This window comes from Onychostruthus taczanowskii, unplaced genomic scaffold, assembly GCF_017590055.1.
Source record: "Onychostruthus taczanowskii isolate IOZ18803 unplaced genomic scaffold, ASM1759005v1 scaffold26, whole genome shotgun sequence".
NCBI lineage: Eukaryota > Metazoa > Chordata > Aves > Passeriformes > Passeridae > Onychostruthus > Onychostruthus taczanowskii.
In genome coordinates, this window is record NW_024499906.1 from 9,720,979 (window position 1) to 9,742,925 (window position 21,947).

At 41.0% G+C, this 21,947-nt stretch overlaps 1 protein-coding gene across 1 annotated transcript in view; it reads left to right on the top strand.

Annotated features, from left to right (window-relative positions):
* Nucleotides 1-1,619: 1,619 nt before the first annotated feature.
* Nucleotides 1,620-21,947, top strand: part of TRPC4 (transient receptor potential cation channel subfamily C member 4) — a 131,864-nt gene continuing 111,536 nt past the window's right edge. Inside the window, exon 1 of the mRNA XM_041407398.1 lies at nt 1,620-2,180. The gene's annotated coding sequence lies outside the window, so the exon portion shown is untranslated. The remainder of the gene's footprint in view (nt 2,181-21,947) is intronic.

Consider the following 21,947-nt stretch of genomic DNA (forward strand, 5'->3'; position numbering starts at 1 on the left):
CGTGGATATGCATGTATGGGTCTACACAAATATCTGCATACATGTATATATGCTTATTAGAATGACTGGCTCAGCTTTCCAAGCAACTGCTTTTGGTATTTGATCTGTATTTGAACTGACATGAGCTGATATCACACGTTCCATTGACGTCTCTTAGGAAGAGACCCGCAGAGACCTGTTACAGCCTGTCTGTACTGCACACTGCTCAGTGGGACGAGGCTGCTTTCCGAGCAGGTCCCCAAAGGCAGTACGTTTCTGCTGAAATCCCAGCAGTGCCTCACTTGGGGCACATCTAAAATACATATGACAGTGGTTCACACAGCAGTCCGATGCAGAGACCTGATGCTGCAACCATGGAAGTCCCAGAGGAGAATCCATCCGGCATTTTCACTGCACAGCTTAATGCAAATTAATTGCATCACCTCTGCTGCCCGTGGAGGTCTGGTGGTCTGGTGCCCACAGTTGTCTTTGAGCATGCTGCGGCTGCTGGCACTTCCTTCACATTTGCTGTCGTGACATTTTCAGGCTCGCCTGCTTTGGCAAGCACTTCACTCCTCGGTGTTCTGCAGGGAGGCAGGTGAAACCCAGCTCGAGGGACATTCCCGTCCCGGCGGTGCAGGAAGCGAAGGGGCTTTTGACCGCGACACTGCACGCCCGCTGAGACTCGGCCCTGCCCGGTGCTGCCCCGGGCGTATTTCACCCCGCTTCTCTCTCGAAGCCCCCAAGGTGGAAGCTATTCATCCAAAGAGACGGGCAAAGCGCGAAACCGGTGGCATGCTGCCCGGCGGTGCCAGGTGGGAGCCAGCCTCCCGGGGGGGCAGGAGTGGGCCGGAGCTGAGGGATGTTCTTCCGGGCACTGATGCTCTGGCCCCTTGCGCGCATCGCGTCCAGACCCCAACGCGGGGCTGAGTCCAAACAGACCGCAAATAATGTTATTGTTGTTCTTGTTTTGTATTATTATTATATTACCCCCCAAAACAAACAAACAAACAAACATCCGTGTCCAAATTCTGTTATGCATCCCTGTCTCTGCACGTTCTATCTTTTTCCTACTATTTCTAAGCTCATGCATTTAACTTCTGTCACAAATTGTTAGGGAAATGAAAAGTAAAAGCGAGGAATTGGAGGTTGAGCAGCCTCATTCCCTCTGCTCCTCTATTACCAGTCTTGGCCGCGGCTCGGTCCCGTTAACGTCCAGGCCGGGCTGACCCGAGGCTGGGGCGGCGCAGGGGCGAGGGACCACCCGGCTAGAGGCTGCACCGAGTGGCGCAGCCAGGGCAGCGCCTCGGGAAGGAGCGTCGGGCGAGCTACCTGGAGCGAACCTCGGCTTCGGGCTCGGAGCGCGCCGGGCGAGGCCCCCGCGGAGGCGGACTCACAGAGCCCCACCGCGGCTGCATGGAGCGGGTCAGGGCTTTCCCAGATGCGGAGCGATGTAACAGCGAACTTTCTGCGGAGTCGAGGCTGCTCCTTGGTGCGTCTGCCTCCGAGCGGTGCCGGGCGGCGCGCGTTCTCGCCTCGCCGACGAGCCCCGCTGCAGCGCCCGCCGGGCGCCTTCTCGCTCCTCCCCGAGCGCGGCGCGGCAGCCGCTGAGCGCCGCGGAGGGCGGCCGGGCGGGCGGGGGGCGGCGAGACGGCGCCCGCCGAGGCACAGCCTGCGGCCGGCTCAGGAGAGAGCGCAGCGGCGAGGACGGAGAAACCCGGCGTGTGCCCGTCCGCGCTCCTTCTGCCCGTTTTGGGGTGTCTTTCCTTCCTCCCCGCGCAGCGTAGCCCGCGCTCCGGAGGGGACCGCCGCGTCGGGAGGAGCTGTTACTTTTTGCAGCCGGCATGAGGCTTCCCGGGGGAACAAGGAGACGCCGCGCTAAGCAACCGGGGAAGAACCTGCCTCTCTGTTGCAGCGGAACCCGGCGGCAGGCGCGGTCCCCCCGGCCGGAGGTGCTGGGCACCCGCTGACTCGTGGCGTGCGTCCGAGAGTGCCTGCATGTGTGGCAAATATGGAGAAAATAAAGTAAAAAATGTGGATAGTGCCTGAGATGGACGGCAGCCAGTGAAACAAAGCAAACGCATTCTGAAGGGATTTAATTTGCAAGCGGGATTGAGAAGGGTACAACTTCCATGGGAAAATGTGACCTGTTAGAACTGCTGTCGGAAGATGCCGGCTGTCAACGCAAGCACCTAAACCAAGTAAGTTCTCATCAACTTTGACCTGTCCTCTTTCTGAGCCTTTGATTACCTTTTTGACCCTCTGCAAAAAGAAGTGCCTATGACTGTCTAAAGGTAACTTTTTGCGCCGACGCAAGCAGCCTAAAGCGACATCGTGCTGGCCCTTGGTGATAGTCCAGAGGAGTATTAGGATCTCTTCCTTCCTCTCGTATGTAATAAACGTATTTTTCCCTGGCAGCCGCTGCCGGGGGGAGCGGCATCTCCTTCGGTCGCTGGGTGACACCTGCGGCACAGCGGAGCGCCCAGGGGGCCGCTCCGCGGGGCAGGAGGAGGCTCCGCATCCGCCACCCGCGCTCCGCACCCGCTCCACGCTCGCCCCCGTAGCTGAGAGCGCCGCGGCCCCGGCAGCTCCGGACGGGAGTTCACATGTCGCGCACACGGGTGCGTGCGGGAGCCGCGCCGCGGACCGGCCCTGGTCCCCATGGTAGTGGCGGCCGCAGCTGCGGTGTCCCCGCAGGGTCTCTCCACGAGGGGACTCGCTCGCCGCCGGCGCAGTCTGCAGGAACCCTCCAGGGAAAGCGGGAGTACTGCCAGCCCCCAGGAGGGACCTGGAGAGGTGCAGGCGGCAGGAGCGGAGCAGGGTGAAGTGGGCCATGGGACGGCTCCTGGAGCAGAGGAAGGGGCTGGTGGGTTCATCCCCGTGTGGCGTTTACACGGCACGGCCCTGACGCCTGAGGTGGTGGCAGAGAAGCTGTGGTCCTGATGGGAAGAAGCAGCTGATGCTCTGGAGGTTTAAATGCCGAGAGAAATTCAGCACTCTACCGAGTCACACAGCTGTAGTTGTGGCTACAGTTGTCAAAACCTACAGACTTGTTAATCGAATATTTCTCAGTTTTTACCAGAAGGCATCATTTATGCACTTTTGTTTTACTGGACTTAGTTGAGTGACTTCCTGTTAGCATGGCAACCGAATTTTAGATTTCTCTACGCATGACTTGTGAGATGGCTCTTCCAACATTACAACACCTTTCAGGTGGAAGTAAATAAAAACACCTTCTATTATGTGTTTTTGTTATAGATAATGGGTACTTCACAAGCAAAAAGGGAAAAAATATAGGTAACAGAGATGCATATTGGTTTCATCTGAGAACTAAGTAGTTCTAAGAAACAGTGCACGTAGAGCTTTTCTTTAGAATGCAGAGTAGACAGAGTGGGAAATAGTTTAAGTTCTGCATGCTAAGTATCAACATTACAGTACTTTTAAGTCCAGTTTGCTTGAAATTTCAAATTTGATTGTATTGCAGTGACATGGAACATTTCAGTGTTTATGTTACTTGCTTCAAAGCCCACACCTGGATAGCTTAGCAAGGTTTTCTGTGCAAGCATACTGAATTTTCCATAAATCAGCCTTAAGCAATACTTTTGTGTACATTAGGGAAGCCAGGCACTTTAGACCTGTTACAGATTAGCAGAAATTCTGGAAGACCTGAATTTACGCCCATTTTTTAGACAAGACTCAGAAATAAGCTCTATCCTTCAATATCAAAATAGCTGAAGCCAAACATGGTTTTCCTTTGGTGTTGCCTTCTACACTGAAAAGCCTTGGTCTTGTTTTCAGGAGGATGGCATTCTTTACTGTGTTTTTGTTTTTTTTTTTTTTTCTCTTTTTGCTTCTGTTATTCCAACTTAGGAACAGATGAGACTCTATTTGGAAACAGGAAAACAAAAATATGTCTGTCTTTTAAATTTAACTTCAACCACTTACTCTGACTCTATGTATAGCAGTCATTGCCCTTAAAATAGCTCCAGAAAAAAATTCCATTTCTTCTTATCTCATGCTATTTAAAGGCAAATACTGCTAGCTGAAATTTAAGTGAAATTGAGGTCACTACAGATCTGGTATGATTTTGATTATCTTTTTGAGATATCTTTGCTTATCTACTGAAAATGTTGGGTCCTGACCAATGTGGTTCTTCTCTTGGTGACATTGGGCTTGCATTTCTTCAGCATGGAGAGACCACCAAGTGTATATTGAAGGACACACATAGAGAAAGCAGTTAAGGGATTAGCTTTCACCTTTGTCTGTGTGTGTGTGTGTGTGTTTATTGCTTGACGTAATTGACAAGGAAAAATGTGCACGACTGCTCCTCCAAAGACCTGAGACCTGTCTCCATACCACTACACTGTTTAATCTGTCAGCTTTTTCTGGGATTTGATTCACTGGAGTGAGATAGCAAAACCAACAAGGAAAATCCTGTGGCGTCTCTGCTTGCCTCTGGTGGTGCTGGTAGTCAGTTTTAAAAGGGACTGAATTAATTTTGAAAACGATGACTAAGTCCCCTTAACTTATCTTACTGAAAGGCAGAATAAAAGCAGGAAGAAAAGACTCTGTTATAATCTGTTTTAAGAAAAAGCAGATAAATAGATGGAGCATTGTTCTATTCAGACATTTAATGACTTTATGATTGTCAGATTTATCATTACTTTTTCTATTCAGTTTTAAGTTGTGTTGGGTTATGTTGTTGTTACTTTCTCAAATATTATGTTCTTAATTACTGAAGGAAGGTTGAAGGTAAAACTTTGTGTGTAAATCAGTCTTCCATCACCATGTTTTGTGATGAAACAAAATTCCAGAAACCATCTGTTTTAGAAGTCCTGAATCATTGGGAAGGATAAGCCAAATTTCCCCTTGCTTTATTGCACTGGCACTGTTTTAAGTAGTATGGCATAGTGTGTGTGTGTAACACCAGCAACAATGGTGCCAGGATCCTCCTGTCCACTGTGATTTGTTGCTGGAAAAAAAACCAAAAACCCTGACTAAATACATATTAATTAATATAGTTTTATTAAGTGAATACAAGGGAAGGCTGAGCAAATTAAATCTTTCTGTAACAGATATGCATGCAGAAGCCCTTCAAAGGGGCATTATATTTCAGTCAAACAGAATTTAAGACTTTCAAAAGAGGAGCAACTAAAAATAAGACAATTTCTTTGTACAGTGAAGTTCTCAAAGGAATTAAAAGGTTTTTAGTATGCCACAATGACTAAAGTGGCCAGTAAATGACTTTGCTATCGTATCATGTTCTTCTTGGAGTTGTGGGCTGTTTTGGTTTCATTTGAGGTTTTTCTTCTACCTTCAAAGGTCTGTTTTGGTTTATATTCTGAAATTACTTCTTCCACTGTTTTACAACTACACTTCTAGTTTAGGTATTGACTGGTGTGAGACAGAAACTGAAAAGAACCTTGGATAAAAATTACTTTTTTTTACAGCTAAGGTATTTTTCAGCAAATGTGGGCTGAAGTGGGACAGGAGAAGTTCCTTAAATTTGAGTGAATTGTGTGTTTGTCTAGGATTATGAACCAGTCAAATCTAATCTCTGAAGTTTGTGACAGTTTCTGCAATTTCTTGGCCACTGAGTCTGTGCTCGATATATTAATTTCAAATATATTGAACATACTTGTGCGTGTCAGATGAAGCATTTGAATGTTGTGATTATATTATCTGGTATATTATGCAGTGGGTAGAAAGGGGAACATTAAATGGAGAAAGACTTTTCACTGGGCTTTTCAGGGAAAGAGATTATGGGATTCTTCTGGAGATGCTTTCCGTACATATAATTGGAATCAAGATCAAGCAGCCTTTCCTCAGGAGGCAAAGGCCTCCATTCCACCACTGGTTCAGGGGCAGTCCCTGGGCAGCCAAGCCATGTGGTGGTGCCCTTAAGCTCTTCCAGTCCTAGCTCAGCATACGCTGATTTTCCATGCTAAAAAAGATCTTTCAATTTAGTTTTGGTTTTTTAGAGCAATTCTGATACCAGTGTTAAGGAGCACAAGTACATCCTTCCTTGGCTTAGAGAATCAGAAAGATTATGCTACCTGTGTTTATACCCAAGACCCTACTGGCAGAAGAAGTCCTGGGCTCCTCACATCCTTAACACTGGTATAGAAGGTGCCAGCTAGTCAGACAAAGCACAGATCAGTTGACTGAGAGCTGGCACCTAGGAGGACTCCAGATCTTGTAGCACGCAGGCTGACCTGTTGTGGCTACATTTGATAACCCTGAACTGACATGGAATACCTGTTTGCCACCTGTCAGGGTGAACCTGGAGTGTCTCTCTTCCTTTCCTGGAAAGAGAAGGACTGAAGCAGAGTGCAAACCATCCTCTGTATTTTGTCATCTCTTTTGTAAAAGAGCAAGCCTCCTCCACAGGTGACTGCCTCTCTGTTAACCATGCAGCAAATGCCAAGACAAGGAACCTTCCTTCTTAAGATAGATTTGCTGAATCCCAGCTGTTCAGAGCAGGCTGTGGTAGTACTTCATAAAGGTTGAATAAACACAGAGATCAGTAGATACAGGATAAACGGCTGCTATAATCAGCCTAAAATGTACATTAAAAAAAAAGAAAAACCAAAAAACCAAAACCATTCATACACATGCATGTGCTCCAAGCTGCTGTGCTAACTTTTAAAAAATCTGTAAACAGCATGAACTCATATCTTCTGGAAGTTTGCCAGCTGCCACCTCTGCAATCCAGCTTCCTTCCACAGAATTTTTCAAAACATAGAGTCTTATGCAAACTCTCTATAATAACTACTTAAATTATAACTACTTAATAACTAAAATTTTTGTCACTTTTCAGCTCAGGTGTCTGGTTGTCATGTCTGTCAGAGAGAGGCAGCTGCTGCCAAAAACCCAGAAACTCTCTTAGTGATGGTTAAATAGTGGGGGTGATTATTAACCCAGGTAATGAAACATGAATGGGGCATTAATGCAGCTTTGTATCCAGCCCAAAATGCATGGTGAGAAGTTGGCCTGGCCTCACTCCTTGTTACATCTCACATCTCGTAGAGAGATGGAGGCATTCTGCCAGTAAGGACCTTCCTGCAGTCAACTCCTTATGAGATTCACTGAGAATTTAAATTTCTTCTTCTAACTATCATTTACTTAAAGTACCCACTCACTGGGTATCACTCACCCACATGGATTCTACTAGAACTGAATATAGTACCCAGGGCGCTAGGTTATCCGTTCTAGTAGAAACCATGCTGTCCTGTGTTTGTTAAATTAATGGATAAACTTTCAGCAGTGATCCTTCTGTAGTGCCCTAAATAAGGGGAAGAATATCAAAGATTTGAAGATGAAATATGTACTATTCCCTAGCATGCAGATGTTTTTAAATGATTAGCAGTTTGATGTCAGGCCAGAGAGTACTGGACTAAGAAGATTGAACACCAAATTTACATTCTGTGAAAACTATATTTTCTTCTATATTTTTTTCTTCTAAAAATTCATATACTTTAAATTTATCTTTGCCAATAAATACTCTATTCTGTGCATTGATTTGCTACTTTCATTTCTATTATAAAAAGTAAGCCAGACCAATTTACTTCCATTGAATAAAGGAATGAACAATAGGATTATAGTAGAAGATGGTCATATTGTGTCTGATTTAAGATTACCCCTAATACATTCCTATATACTAATTTCAATCAAAAAACACTTTAATGGCACATTTTGAAAAGGTCTAAAAAGGGATTTTTGCAGTGAAGGCCTGTGGGTTTTTTTTCACCTAGGTCCCACAAACTTGATTGTGGTTGTGAACACCAACCACCTACATTCTTTATAGAGTCCCTGTAGAGAGACAGAAACCTCCCATAAGCAAACTGATCCATCCAATTTATACCTGACATAGAGTGGAAAGAAATCAGGTATTTATTGTTGCTGATTGTTGTTTGATTTCACACAGGTGAAGTAAGGCAAGATAAACCTAGTGGTGTCAAAAAACCCGAACAAACAAAACAGTTTCAAAGGAGGCAATAAATAGACACTGATTTTCTTCTAAGGCATCTTAAGATCCTGTTGACATTTCTGATACTGACGCTGACATCATAACAATAACAGATGTCTGCAACATAATTTAAATATCCTGTTTGTTGTCAAAATTTTTAGGAGTTTGTGAATGGTTTGGGTAGCTGAAATACAGCTTCTAGTTGTGCCAAGGGAAATGGGAGTGTCAGCTGGACTCTTGCAAAGGAAGAACAGACAGTTCTGCGTGCTCACATCCTGCCTTCTCCAAGAGCAAGGTGACTTTTTTCCAGAGAGAACAAGTTGTATCTGTGGAGCAAGGGAAAGCAAGCACAGATTCTTTCTTCAGATGTTCTCAGTGTTGCCAGTGCCGTAGTGTACCTTAATCCACTGAATACAGAAATTATCTCTCAGTGATGAAATAGTTTTAACTGATGTTCATGTGGATATGCTCATAATTATTAAATACTTCAAAAGCAATCCTTCTGCTGCTCTTCAGCACTGATTGCTGAATGGATCCTGCCTATCTTCCACTGAAAAATAGGTGAAATATCCCACTTGCGGTTTGTTTATATTGACAACTTTTTATTTTTTAGGTTGAGAGAGGTACTGGCCATTCCTTTCTGGCAGTAATGATTTAAAGTTATGAGAGGTGCAGTCAATCCCTTGGATTTGTTTATGCTGGCACAGTGAGCTTGTTTTTCAAATTTGGTGTGTTCCGTAGTGCATTTCTACCTGCAACACCACATGTGCTTTCCCTTTGGTGGCTTTAACTAGCTAGCAGATACCCTACAGCAGGAATTTTGGCCATGAATAAAACCAAATACAAGTTGCCTACGGAACAGTTCTCTAATTTGCCTTAAGCCTCTTAGCTACAAAACTGTCATTCCAAAGGCTGTAACTAACTGTTTGTCTTTGAATTTATCTAGACACCGTAGCATCAGATCTCTGAGTCTGTATAGCCTTTAGAAGAACTTGGTAACTTCACGGGGTGATTCATAAGACATATCTTGAAGGAAATTAATTGCCCTCTGCAGGGAGTGCATTTATTCCCGTTTGTAATGAAGGAAAATTGGGATGACAAACGAGGCTTGGATGTCAGTGTTTTGGATTCCTGGCTTAGGGAATATGTGTCTCGGCTTTATTTTTCACATGTTTTAAATTGAAGTACTTTTTTGTGTCACATAATGATTAATAAAGTTTCCAAAATCTAATATGAAGAATGTTTTGCACTAATTTTTTTTAAAGAACTAATTATTTTTTTTTAAGGAACTTGGTACCTATGGCACAGAGATGACATTTCAGCTTGATGACATAGGCAGGTGTTTGCACTAACTCCTAGTCTGTAACTAGTCTTGTATTTTCTTATAAAAGGCATCATGCTTCCTACAGAGCAATTGCAAAATAATACTTTGGTCTGTCCACTTACATAAAAATACTTTATTCATGATTGTTTAGCTTAGTGATATTAACTTTGAGCATATTTGTCTATGCACTGAGGCCAGTTGTACCAAATACTGATGTGACTTGAGACACATTACATTTATTTTGCTGCAGTGTATTTATACTTTATACCCATAACTTTTTCTGGTTTGAGGGGTTTTTTTGTGATTAAAATTTTCTTTTTTCAAAATACTTAAACCAAGCAGACTGAACAGGGCTTTGAAAGTCCCTTCTTTTCAGTGTAATTTTCCCCACAGAGGAGGGAAGCAGGGAATGCTCAGTGAGCTGGATTGTATTTCAGTTCTTGGCCACTAGTCCTGCACTGACTGAACTAGCTTGACTGCACAAGCTGGATTTTATAAGGATGGGTTAGGATCAAAGGAGGATTTCTCATTCATCCCCACTGTGCACTCACGTCCTAGAAACCACCCTTCTTTTGCTACTGCTTGTGCTGGCTTTAAGCCAAGTGGGGTCTTTTTTCCATCTGAAGAATTCCTTTGGATTAAGTGCAGACAGGGTTTAGCTGGAGAGGTTTTTATAGTTAAAAAGATTCTCCAGTGCAGAGGATCTGGATGTATGTCATCTATCTGTTCTGTCATTTTATTTTGTTAATGAAATATACTCTCATAGCAGGGTATTTCCTTGCTTAGCACCCTTCGTGAGGGGTTTTACCCATGTCTCCTTAGTTGATGTGCTCCTGTGCATTCACCCATGTCCCTTATTAACTTCAGATTTCCCACTCACTTGCTCAGTACATTAAGTCTCAAAGTTGTAAGTGAGCTCTGGCTTAGACTGAAGAGGATTTCATTTGGCTTTGATGGCACCAAGTTCTGTGGGAAAGAAGCAATCAGCTGTCCCTGAGGAGAGGTTTGGGCCAGCAGTACCTGCGTGTGGGTCCGTTGGTCTGTGTGATGAGGTGTGTTCAAGGAACTCTTTTTTCTGGTTAGTGTTCAGAGCCTTTGAAGTTCTTCAGGGCATTGCTATTAACACCCAAGACACAAGTAATTCAGGACATAGTGTCTTCACTACCCTAACTCCACATGTCAGGGTCCTTATTTTCAGAAAAAAATCATTGCTGATTAGCGATTCTTCTCAGTGATAATCTCTCGGGATCTCTTCTGGTCTGGTCTGGTTGGTGTGATTGGGAAGATCCCGAGGTGTGTCTCTGTTAAAAATCTCTTTTCCCCAACCCAGCAGCGTAAGAAGGAGGAGTCAGGAAGTCTTTGGTTCACGTTCTCAAGGTTGTTTATTATTTATCCCAAACATTTTCTGTCTGGCCTGCCAAGGTCTGTTCTGCAGGTCGGTCTGAGGCACACACTCCACCTCTCAGGCTGGTGCTATCTTTTATACTAAAAACTACATATACTGTGTTTACAATTATGTTCCAATACCTATCACCTATGTTAGACAGTGACTTTCTACTCTAAACCAATCTGTGAATGCCAATATCATCCTGAACATGGATGCCAGGGAGAAGAAAGAAGAAGGACAGGGCACGCCCAAATCCCTCCATCTTGGAACCCCTGACCCCCATGTACAAAATTCCAAACCCCCCTGTACAAGGTTCAAAACCCACCGCTCCAAAATTTTTCCCTTCACCCTGTGATTGCTACTACTATGCTACTTAAACTTTTGTGACCTGTAATTCTTCATATGAAGTTGGTAATTTGCTCCATGGGTTGAGATCGAATTTCCAGGTGTCTTTGGCTTCCTGCCAGGGTCTCCGAACCCCTGCCAGGGCTTTGAGCCATCCAGGGCACCCAGAGAGATGGGTTCCTACATTAATATACAACCAGGCTTTTGCTAAAACCAAGGTTTGCTGAATTTGGGAAAATTAGCAAGAGAAAGAGTGGGACTTTGAGGAGAATAGAAATAAGGTGACATTTCAAAACAAAAAGTAAGTGTTGCCATTTCAGAGTAATCAGGGAAATAAAGGACAATGAAGACCATGACTCTTGGGAGATATTAGCACACTCAAGTAGGTCAGCTCATGCTCATCTTCCCCATGATACTCCCAGTGACAGTTAGATAATAGACGTCTTTAAGGGCTTGATTTTCTTTTGGAAACATGATGGCTTGGTTGACATGTGTACTGAGGCAACGTGACACTTTAGTCATCTTACTCCATTAGTGTTTTCTTACTGAATTGCCTACTTACTGTTATTTTAACACTCTTTACTTTAACCCATTGCTGAAGAGCAAAGCCTATAATAAAAATTACTTAAACCAATACACCACTCATGATAGCAAAGCTTTATGGCCAGCTCACGATGGAATTCATTTTAAAAAATAAGATGCTTCCTTCTAATTAAATTTAATTCAAGAAAGTATTCAAGCGTAAAGAATTTCTGGTGTTCAGCTGAAAGCAGGTTCAGAAGGTGCTTCCTGTTAAGCATTGACTTCATTCCTCTTCTCAGTATGAAACATTTTCACATTTTCCTTAATACAGGTTTAAGAGTACAATTTGAAAGTTCAGGTGAACATTTTATATATGAAAACAAAGAAAAATATCAATAATGCACAAACTAACATCTCTTTAGCAATTTCTCAGGTGTTAGAAATATATAAAGATGTTTATACTTCGCATGTTTGCATTCTCCCTTGGAAGTATGACTTTGGTTCAGATGTTTAACTCATTGTTCAAAATTTCTCCCATTCCTTTACCATATCTCCCTGAGAAAACTCCTTTTATGACATACTTTTGTTATATAAGTAGCTGTCATTCAAGAAGGTAATTTTGTAGCCAAAGATGCCATGTTCAAAAACTCCTTCAGTCGCTTTTGCATATTGTAAATGTCCCTAAAATCCCAAAAGCTTTGTGCTTTTTCATTTATTTTTGCATTTATTTGACGGACATTGCAACTATGTGTGCGCTTTGGTTTTAGGGACATATTAAGACCACAAGTGAATTTAAGATGGTGATAATGGTCAAAGTAATTCAAAATTACATGACTCTTATGTGAAATTTCACAAAATACAAAATAAAACAATTGTGCCTTCTCATCAATCCTACATATCTGAAGATGATGTAATTTTAGAAAATTTGTCCCCTTAGTTTCAAGAGAATTACAGTGCTCTCGCAGCTTCTTGTTTCTTCTCAATAATTTAGCAGTTTATGAAAAATACATTGTGTTTACTTTTCCACTCTAATGCAGTCAATGCAATTACAAGTTGTGGAGAATCTAATCCAAAATCTTTTCATTGTTGAGTATTTTAGAAAAATATGTAGTCCTGAAACATGAATCTGTTTGCAATTATTGCCATGGTTGCAGCCAGCATCTGTCCGGTGTAATATAAAATTTTTCCATTCTCTGTCTAAATACTTTTTTCTGTTGCAGTTTACAGACTCATATATATGGAATATTGATGGAGGGAGGCAGTGAATCTTTGTTTTAAATATACTGCTATAGTTGACAAGATCTGAAATTCACTGTGTCTGATTATAAGAATTCCTGCATCTTTCCATTGCTCGGAAATTGACTTTTAAGAGTGAAAATCAAGTAGGGAATGACATGTACAGTTTTTAAACCAAACTTCTTTTTTAATCTTTTGTAAAACATTCAGGAGCCATTCTGAACAGGATTTTATAGAACTGCCAAAAACCAATTTCTATTTCAAGGCTATGGCACATCAAATGAAAAAATGTCAGTCTTGAAAGTCTCTACTATAAGCAGAACTCTAGTGTACAATTATATATTTAGTATGTTCAAGCTGTTATTCCTACTTCCAGTAAATCCCATAAATTTCACTGAACATAAGGTAACATGGGTTTAACATTTTACCTACTTATGTCAACTGTGAAACCAGACTTTATAGTATGATGGAGTATTTTCCAAGATTATGGATGCTCCATTTGTATTTGTGCCAAAGTACTCAACGTTTATAGATCCTTACAGTTTTGTATGTATATGCATATAGAGTTTTATACACACACGTAAGAGAAGAACACATGTTTATTTACATGTAGAGAGAAATATTTATGTGCACTGTCTAACTGACACACATGAAAAGTTAATATTTTCTCTGGTGAGTGAAAGAGCAGAGGTACCCAGAGTTCAGGAATACAGCCTGATACAGCCTGATATAGCCTATTAAAGTCCCTGTCTTGTGTGAGCACTCACAGAGTTATATCAGTATCTCGTTGCCTGGGAGTATTTATCTCTCTATACTTGTTCATAAGATTTAAAAACTAAGTGACTGAGTCCAGCTCTTGGCCAAGTATGGCTTCTTTGCCACACCAAACAGAGATGAGTTCTTAACTTAATGGCAACCTACCAGGACATGGAAAGTTTAGAGGCAGTTACTTTTCTTGTGAATTTAGAGACTCCTAGGAAGTGGAGGCTTCTTAATAGCCTGCAACTTCTGTCCGTGGAGCTGACAGCTCTGACACTATGCAAACTTAGACGCAGCTCCTATAAAGGAATTTTTTTCTCTGGTAGCAAATACAGCTTGACTAGGACTGATCTATTATCTTTCATTTTGTTTATTATCCAGAAGGATTTTTTTTTTTTTTGTACACTACTATTGTAGACTATTGTAGATGTTATAACTCATGCAATTAAAAGCACAGCAGTCTATTAATCAGATTCATGAAAGTCTAACAATAACATTTTTAACTGATCCTTAGGTGAACTGCACATGGCAGGGAAAGCATCTGAAAGGAGGCAGAATATTCTTGTGCTACACGGTTTCTAAGCCTCCTTTGAAACCTGATTTTCATTGTGGAGACCAAGTGTGCATAATATATAAAAAAAAAAAAAACAAAAAACCAAAAAAAACCAAAAAAAACCAAAAAAAAAAAAAAAAACCAAAACCAAAAAAAAAAAAAAAAAACCAAAAAAAACCAAAAAAAAAAAAAAAAAAAAAAAACAAAAAAAAAAAAAAAAAAAAAAAAAAAAAAAAAAAAAAAAAAAAAAAAAAACCAAAAAAAAACAAAAAAAAAAAAAAAAAAAAAAAAAAACCAAAAAAAAAAAAAAACAAACATAGCCCAGAGCAGCTGTGTCTGCCCAATCCCAGGAAGTGTTTGAGTTTGATGGGGCTTTGAGCAACCTGAGTGTCATCCTCTGTCCATGGCAGAGGGGTTGGAACTAGATAATCTTTGATATCCCTTCCAAGCCAAACCTTTTTATGATTCTGTGATGTGATCCCTCAGGATCCTGCTGGATGTTTCACAAGGAGTCAGTGCAGTAGGAGAAGTCTGGGACCCGATTGTGTTTTGTGATCTTCTCATCTGAGTGTGAGAACCATTGTGAGAATAGAGGAGGAGGATACTGTCACAGTGAAAAAGGGGTTTCAGGGTAAGCAGTGTATATCATCTAAACCAATGTAGAAAATGTTATCCTGGCCTGACAGTTTCAGTTGCCCTGGGATATGCACCCAGTCCACACTCACATTTGCTGAGGTCCATAAAGCAGCTCATTTCTTCATTGCTTGGGTGTTGGATTTTCACAGACATGTTTTTACAGTTCTATCCCTTAACAGCCTTGTGCTTATCTCCTTGTTATTTCATAATAATATATTCAATTTTAATAATCATAACTATTTTCTGTGTTGTGCAAAACCCCCTAAACTATACAAGATCTGTCCTAGTGCTGGATGATAGACAAACCTGAGGGCGATGGTGTTTCTTCTACAGGTGTCTAAGCCTTGAATGCCAGTACAAATAAACTGAATAGTCCTCTTCAGGTAAATAACTTTTTTCAAGTATACAAGAGACTGTAACAACCTCTGAAAGTCTTTTATTAGGCAAAAGATCCTGATTCATCATACCTTATTATCTCTGTACTGCTGACAATGGATTTGTTCCTAGTTAGAGGGATGAAGTTTCAAAAATTGTAGCAACTGAAACCCTCATCTTTCCCATTTTCCTCCTTTGCCTTATGGGGTTTCAGTAGTGGTCAGAAACATGACTGCAATTTTGCTATAATGCTAAAACCAAGGAGAGAACATATCCAAAATACCTATTTCAAGATAGGTATGATTTTTTTTATTTTAAAAATATTAGAAAAAGGAAAGAAGCTGCTACAGCATTAAAGATATAAACTGAATTAGAGATGCGATCAGAAAACAATAGTAATTAACACCTGTTTGAAAGAAGGTTTAACAGCTGTTTAATTACAAAAAATTAAGAAACTGTTCAAGTAAAACACACAGACTAGGAAGAAGCACACCAGGGAATAGAAGAGTACTGGAAAGATTTCCAAGATGTTTTAGGAGTAGATAAAACTGTGGTTTGCTGAAGGGGAAAGGGATCATTACAAGTAGAAGATTTAAGATTGAATAGTACAGTAAAACTCTATTACAGTGATTCAAAAAGGTACAAAAATCACTTTCTCTGTCATTTCCTAGTGCCACTTAGTTAAAGAGGTACTAGTAATTTGAGAAATAGTAGTTTTCAGGCTATACAATAAGTAGAGCTATTGCACCTGTAGTGTAAGCAGTAGCATTGTACTTATACATGTTAATTCTTCATTGCTTTCTGACCTATATTATCTGGCACATTTAAACAGAAATCCTATAGTAATTAATTTATTTATCATTTCCTTAACCCCAGCCTACCTAGCTAAGTCAAAGTTTGCTATGCCACTGACTTTCAGCTATTACTTAAACTACTGAGTAGTTGTAATGCCTTTGATATTTTAACAACAGTGAAGAGGGACACTGTGAGTGGTGGGACAAACAGCCTTGCTGGGGTGTTGGCAGTAGAGGATGGAACATTTTACCATATACTATTTTGTAGACTTCACATGAAAGAAATCAAAGGGGACATGAGAATGTGCTTAAAATTTCCTGGGAAAGCACAGAGCAAACAAAATATGATAATACCACTGGAGCCTTAAATAACACTATCTGAGTGACACCAAAAGTCAGCTATGTAGTATTGTGGATGTAATTGCTGAACTGTAGCAGTCCTGGCAGCTTTTGAGAATCAAATGACTCATGTATTTGGGTGGTATAAGATTCTTAAGGGTATTTAATTTTCTCTAGCTGTTGAATAAGAGGCAACACAGACCAAGAGCTACACGGTGTCTTGGCACTCAAGTAGGAGAGACTCCAAACAAAGGAAGAGTTGGAACAGATCCCTGAAAATGAATATACGGCACTGGAACAAATAGATGGAGCTAGGCAATGAAAACAATGTAATTTTTTTTCTTTTTTTTTTTCTTCGTAAATGAAATCAATTGAAAGTGAAAGACTACCATTTGAACTGTCAAGTGATCTTGATAATTTGTGTATTTTTCTGTAAAAATTGTGTTGGTGCTTCCTCTAGAAAAAGTGTTGATTTCTTGAGTATCAGATACATAAATCTCATTACTTGTGAGAAGTAACACAATGAACTTGTAATCTGTAGTGGATTACAGTCTGGAGAATAATAAACGAAGAAAATAAGCTGTGTTGACATTTTGGGAAATTTTTCAACTGATTTGAATACAGTCACAGTCTTACTGCCTAAGATTTTTTTAAGTCCTGTAGCATGTGTTTAACAGTGGCAAAAAAGGTGTCTCTATAGACAGGAGTACAGTAACAGAGTACCTTCACTTGCTGTAGTACTCGGCAGGGTCTTTCTTTGCTAGATACAGTTTCTCTGTGTTTTGCAGTCCTCTGTGGGTTTCTGTTTCACCAACTCATCCAATCTTCTATGTAGCCCACAGAAAATTTTAGCATCTTCGCAATCCTTCAGCAATTTATTCCTCAAGTAATTGCTTGAAGTCTTATCAGCTCTTTCTTTTACTTGAACCTGACTCTTAATGCCTGTTTGATTGCCTCTGAATCTCATACCTGAAAAGCCAATGAACAAATAATCCATATCTGTCCTTTTCTTGACAATAATTACACAGACCTGCATTACACCTTCCATGGGTTCTCCTTTCATGGAGTGAAAATTCTTACCTTATTTAGTCATTCGGCTTGTGGAAGGTCTTCTGGACCTTTAATCATTCTGCTGCTCTTGCCTGATGGTTTTCCAGTACTACTGGCTCCTTTTTTTGAGATAAGGAGCCTAGAAGTGCATGTTCAATCCTGCATGCCCCTCTGAAACTACAGACACATACACATTTGCAATGGTGTGAGTGAAGCAAATTCTGTTTGACAGGAAATGGGCATAGTAATTAGAGAAAATTCATCTCAGCTTTTGGGAACCATGACTCCAAAGTAGTTGCCTTGTCCCTTTTTATAAAAGAAGAGTTGCAGAGTACTTCTTTTCTTTTCCTGAAGCCAACTTGGCAGAGGTAGCTGAGGCATGTAACTGGTTATAACTCACTTATGCATAGACAAGAAAGGAAGATTTATAAAATGTCTTGTGATTTGTTTATGTCAGTCTGTTTCAGTGCTGGGAGCATAACTTTTATTCTGCTAATTGAAATGAAGATCAAACAGTGCTGCAAAACCTGAATCATTATCTTGTAGAAATGCTTGCTAATGCTAGTAATCAGTCCTTTAGTTCCTGTACATGTGTTAAAATTCTGCTTATTACTCACTGTAGCATATGGATCTAATGGAAATTGTAGAATAACTTTTGTTATTCTCTTGAATTTTCACAGTCTCTGCCCAGCTGAACTTGTTGTTCTGAGTTTGTTAAAAATGTGTCTCAGGCTGTGGAACTGTAGAATTTAAGAGAATAAGAATTTACTGAGTCATATAATACTGAAAATAAGAGTTGGGAGACTACTCACTGAGCCGTGCAGAATCCACTGCTCTTTTCTGTCTTTTGCACTGTAATTACACATATCACAAAGTAAAAATCCCTCTTTTTCTTCAGACTTGAATTTTATTATTTAATTGTATGTGTTTCTCTTCAAGACATCCGAAGAAAATAAATAACAGATTCTTTAGCAAAAGATCAACTGTTCAGTTGTATTTCCAGTTTGTCTGTTGGGAAAAGGAGCCATCTTTTAATCTCATCTCTATCACATCTACCTGAAAATTTACAATTTATAATTATGCATTTATAATCAGGTTCCCCTCAGCTGGCAGTGACAGAAACATAACCCAGCCATGGGCTCGAACAGTTCTCATTTTCACCAGAGTAATGTTTGAAAGCTCATGCCAAAGGGTGATGTCAATTCCTTAGCACTGAAAGGTGTTATCTTTGTTATTGTGCATGAACAGCCAAAGTGGAGGGAAGCCTGAGTAGGCAGAAAGCCCGTGGTCAAAACATTTCCAAACTTTGAGGAACTATTAAACTTGAAGTTGTTTCACTGTATTAGAATGGATTTTTAATTATAAGCAATACAAAAATAATTTGATTGTCGTGCTTCTCTGTGACAGAGCATTAGAGATGATAATTTTGTAGTTCAGAATTGCCACAAAGTCTGTATCTCATGTCACTATATAATCTGAACAGAGCACCACTTTGTGTTTTTTATTTTGTCGTGTTGCTGGGTTCTTTGCTCAGCAACTGCACTGAAAAGCTTATTCTGCTCTTGATGTGTTTTGATATCGGATTGAAATATTCACTTGATTCCAGCAGTGCTCAGCATCTTGATCTTACTGACATAGATCACACCCTCTGACAACTGTGCAAACCCTGGGGATGTCACACATTTGCATTACTCTTTCAGGAAGAAAAAGACTCAGCCTGCATTGGTTCCCTTGGGTCCTTACCCGGGCTGCAGTCCTTCATGTACTACCCCAGCGTGGGTCCCTGGGGTGCAGTCCTACAGGAAAAGGCTGCTCCAGTGTGGGTCCCTCACAGGGTAACAAGTCCGCCCGAAAATCTTCTCCAGTGTGGTCTCACCTCTTCATGGGATCACAGGTCCTGCCAGGAGCCTGCTCCAGTGCAGGCTTCCCCCAGTGTCACAGCCCCCTTTGGGCACATCCACCCACCCCAGTGTGGGTCTATTCCATGGACTGCAGGTGGGTCTCTTGCACCCTGATGGACCTCTCTGGGTGTGGAGCACAGCTGCTTCCCCGTGGTCTGCACCACTGGCTGCAGGGGCATCTCTGATCCAGTACCTGGAGCACCTCTTCCCCCTCCTCTTCACTGACCTTGGTGTCTGCAGGGCTGTGCTTCTCACTCCTCTATCCAGCTGCTGTGGTGCAGCCATTCTTCCCCTTCCTAAATATATTCTCACAGAGATGTTACCACTGTCACTGATGGGCTTGGCCTTGGCCAGCAGTGGGTCTGTCTTGGGACTGGCTGGCACTGGCTCTGTAGGGCATGAGGGAAGTTTCTGGCAGCTTCTCACAGAAGCAACCCCAGCGGTTTCCCCTCACCGCCATGAAAATCTTGTCATGCAAACCCACTACAGCCCAAGGCTCCCCATAACTCATAATGCTAGTTCAAAACCTGCATTTCTTACATTGCATCTTAGCGTATCTCCAGTTAAAAGGTCTCAGTGCTGATTAACCAGTTTCTTCCTTTTCTTCTTGATGTTCCTGTACCTGCCTGCTATGATCCAAATCAGATGTTGTTTTTCCTGAAGAATCACATTTTCTAATGGCATAGTTGTTATTATTAATAAAAGCATATTATAACAGAGGGATCAGTCAGTGATTAGTTACATCTTATCTAGTTTTATGAACATGAATAAAGAAATAGACATCCAAAATTTTTAGTTATTCATTGGTGTAAAATTAAAAGTAAGCATTTTTTCATTTTAAGGTTGCTTGGGATGAAAAAGTATTTACACATATATTTTAGATTATCAATATAAGTTATTAGCTTGTGCATGAGAATCAAGACTGAGTCATAAAGAAACGGGAAAAGAGAGTTCCTATCAGCCAGACTAAATAGACCTCTTTGCTTCATTAGTACTGCTAGAAGCACATCTAATGAAGGAACAAGCACAAAGGCAGACATTGGAAATATATTCCCAAGCAAGGAATCTAGATCCTGAAATTGCCAAGTATGGTCTGTTTACACTCATCATAAATGTTAATGCTATGACTGTATGAGCAGAGGGAAGAAGAGGGCAGGAAAACCAGCAGGACTCATAACAGTGGCAGAACGTGGAGTAAGTCATTCTTCCTGAAATGGACTGCTTATGATACTGAGCCTGTATCTCATTCTCATTATGAGACTATGCATTTGCAAGGTGTAAATAATAACTACTGTCTTGGAAAAGCTTATCATACTTTATAAAAGGACATAAAAACTGCAGATGAGTGTGGTAGGACTGCACATTTCATGTAGCTGGCAGTAACAAGAAAAAAATGCCAAAAGGAAGAGTCATAACCCATGCTGAGTTAATGGTGGGACTCAATGATCTCATCTTCCATGAGTCTGTAATTTGGATTTTTTGTGGTGCTTTTGGTATGTGGTCAGAAAAATTAAGAACTGAGAGACCATATATATAAAAAAATACTGCCAGGAGTTACTTCCAAAGCAGAGACTTTAGCAGACTTACTGCAGTGAACTGTATAATAAGCGCTGTAGTATGTGGGTGGTGCTACTTCTGACATTTATAGGCAATAAATACTATTCACTTTTGCTTAAGAAAGAATACTTAAAATTGCAAAATGGTTGTCATAGTGTAACCAAGAAGCCAACTTTTAGAAATTGTACTACACTGCTTGTTGTTCATAGCTAAAGAATCTAACATTAGACAATTACTTTTTATGGACAAAATTTCTAGATCTTTTTGCCCAAGGCATATTTAAATATGTGGGAAAAAATTGCTTGCAATGAGAAAAAGTTTAAAAATTTACTCAGCTTTATTTGAAAATAATCACATCTGTGCTATTCATACAGGTGATACTAAGTACCAGAACACATCTCCTAATTTTTCGTTAAAAAAAAGGAATTATTTTTTAATTGAAATTATTTTCCTAAGGAAAGTGCTGGCTTATGAAATTGATACCATCCAAGCAGTCTGGGAGAAGACATTAATTTTGTGTAGAGCTTCATTTCATTAACAATTGTTACAGAAGGCCTGCATTTTTCTTGTATGGAGTTACCTCCCAGTATTTGTTTATCACTGAGTGTTTTTGCTAAACATCCAGAATTGTTTCAAACATTTCGTAAGAGCATCTGGTCTGTAATTTTGAAAATTTCTGTGTGTTTTTTGTTTAATTCATATAACGATAGAATCAGAGAATGGTTTGGTTTGGAAGGAACCTTAAAGATCTAGTTCCAACCCCACTGCCATTGGGCAGGACACCTTCCTATTAGTCCAGGTTGATCTAAGCCTGGCCTTTAAGATGTCCAGGGGTGGGGCACCCACAGATTGTCTGAGCAACCTGTTCCAGTGCCTCAACCTTGTAGTGAAGAATTTCTTCCTAATACCCAATCTAAATGTACCGTCCTGTAGTTTAAAGTCATCACTTCTTGTCCTGTGGCTATCTGCCCATGTAAAAATCACTCTCCAGCTTTTTTTTAAACTCTCTTTAAGTACTGGAAGGCTGCAAAAAGGTCAACCCTAAGCCTCCTCTTCTCCAGGCTGAACAATCCCAACTCTCTCAGCCTGTCTTCACAGATGAGAGCTCCACCACTCTGATTGTCTTGATAGCCCTGTTCCAGACCTGCTCTAGCAGATCCTGTGCCAGGGATGCCAGAGTTGGATGCAGCACTCAGGGTGAGGTTTCAGTGGTATTTACAT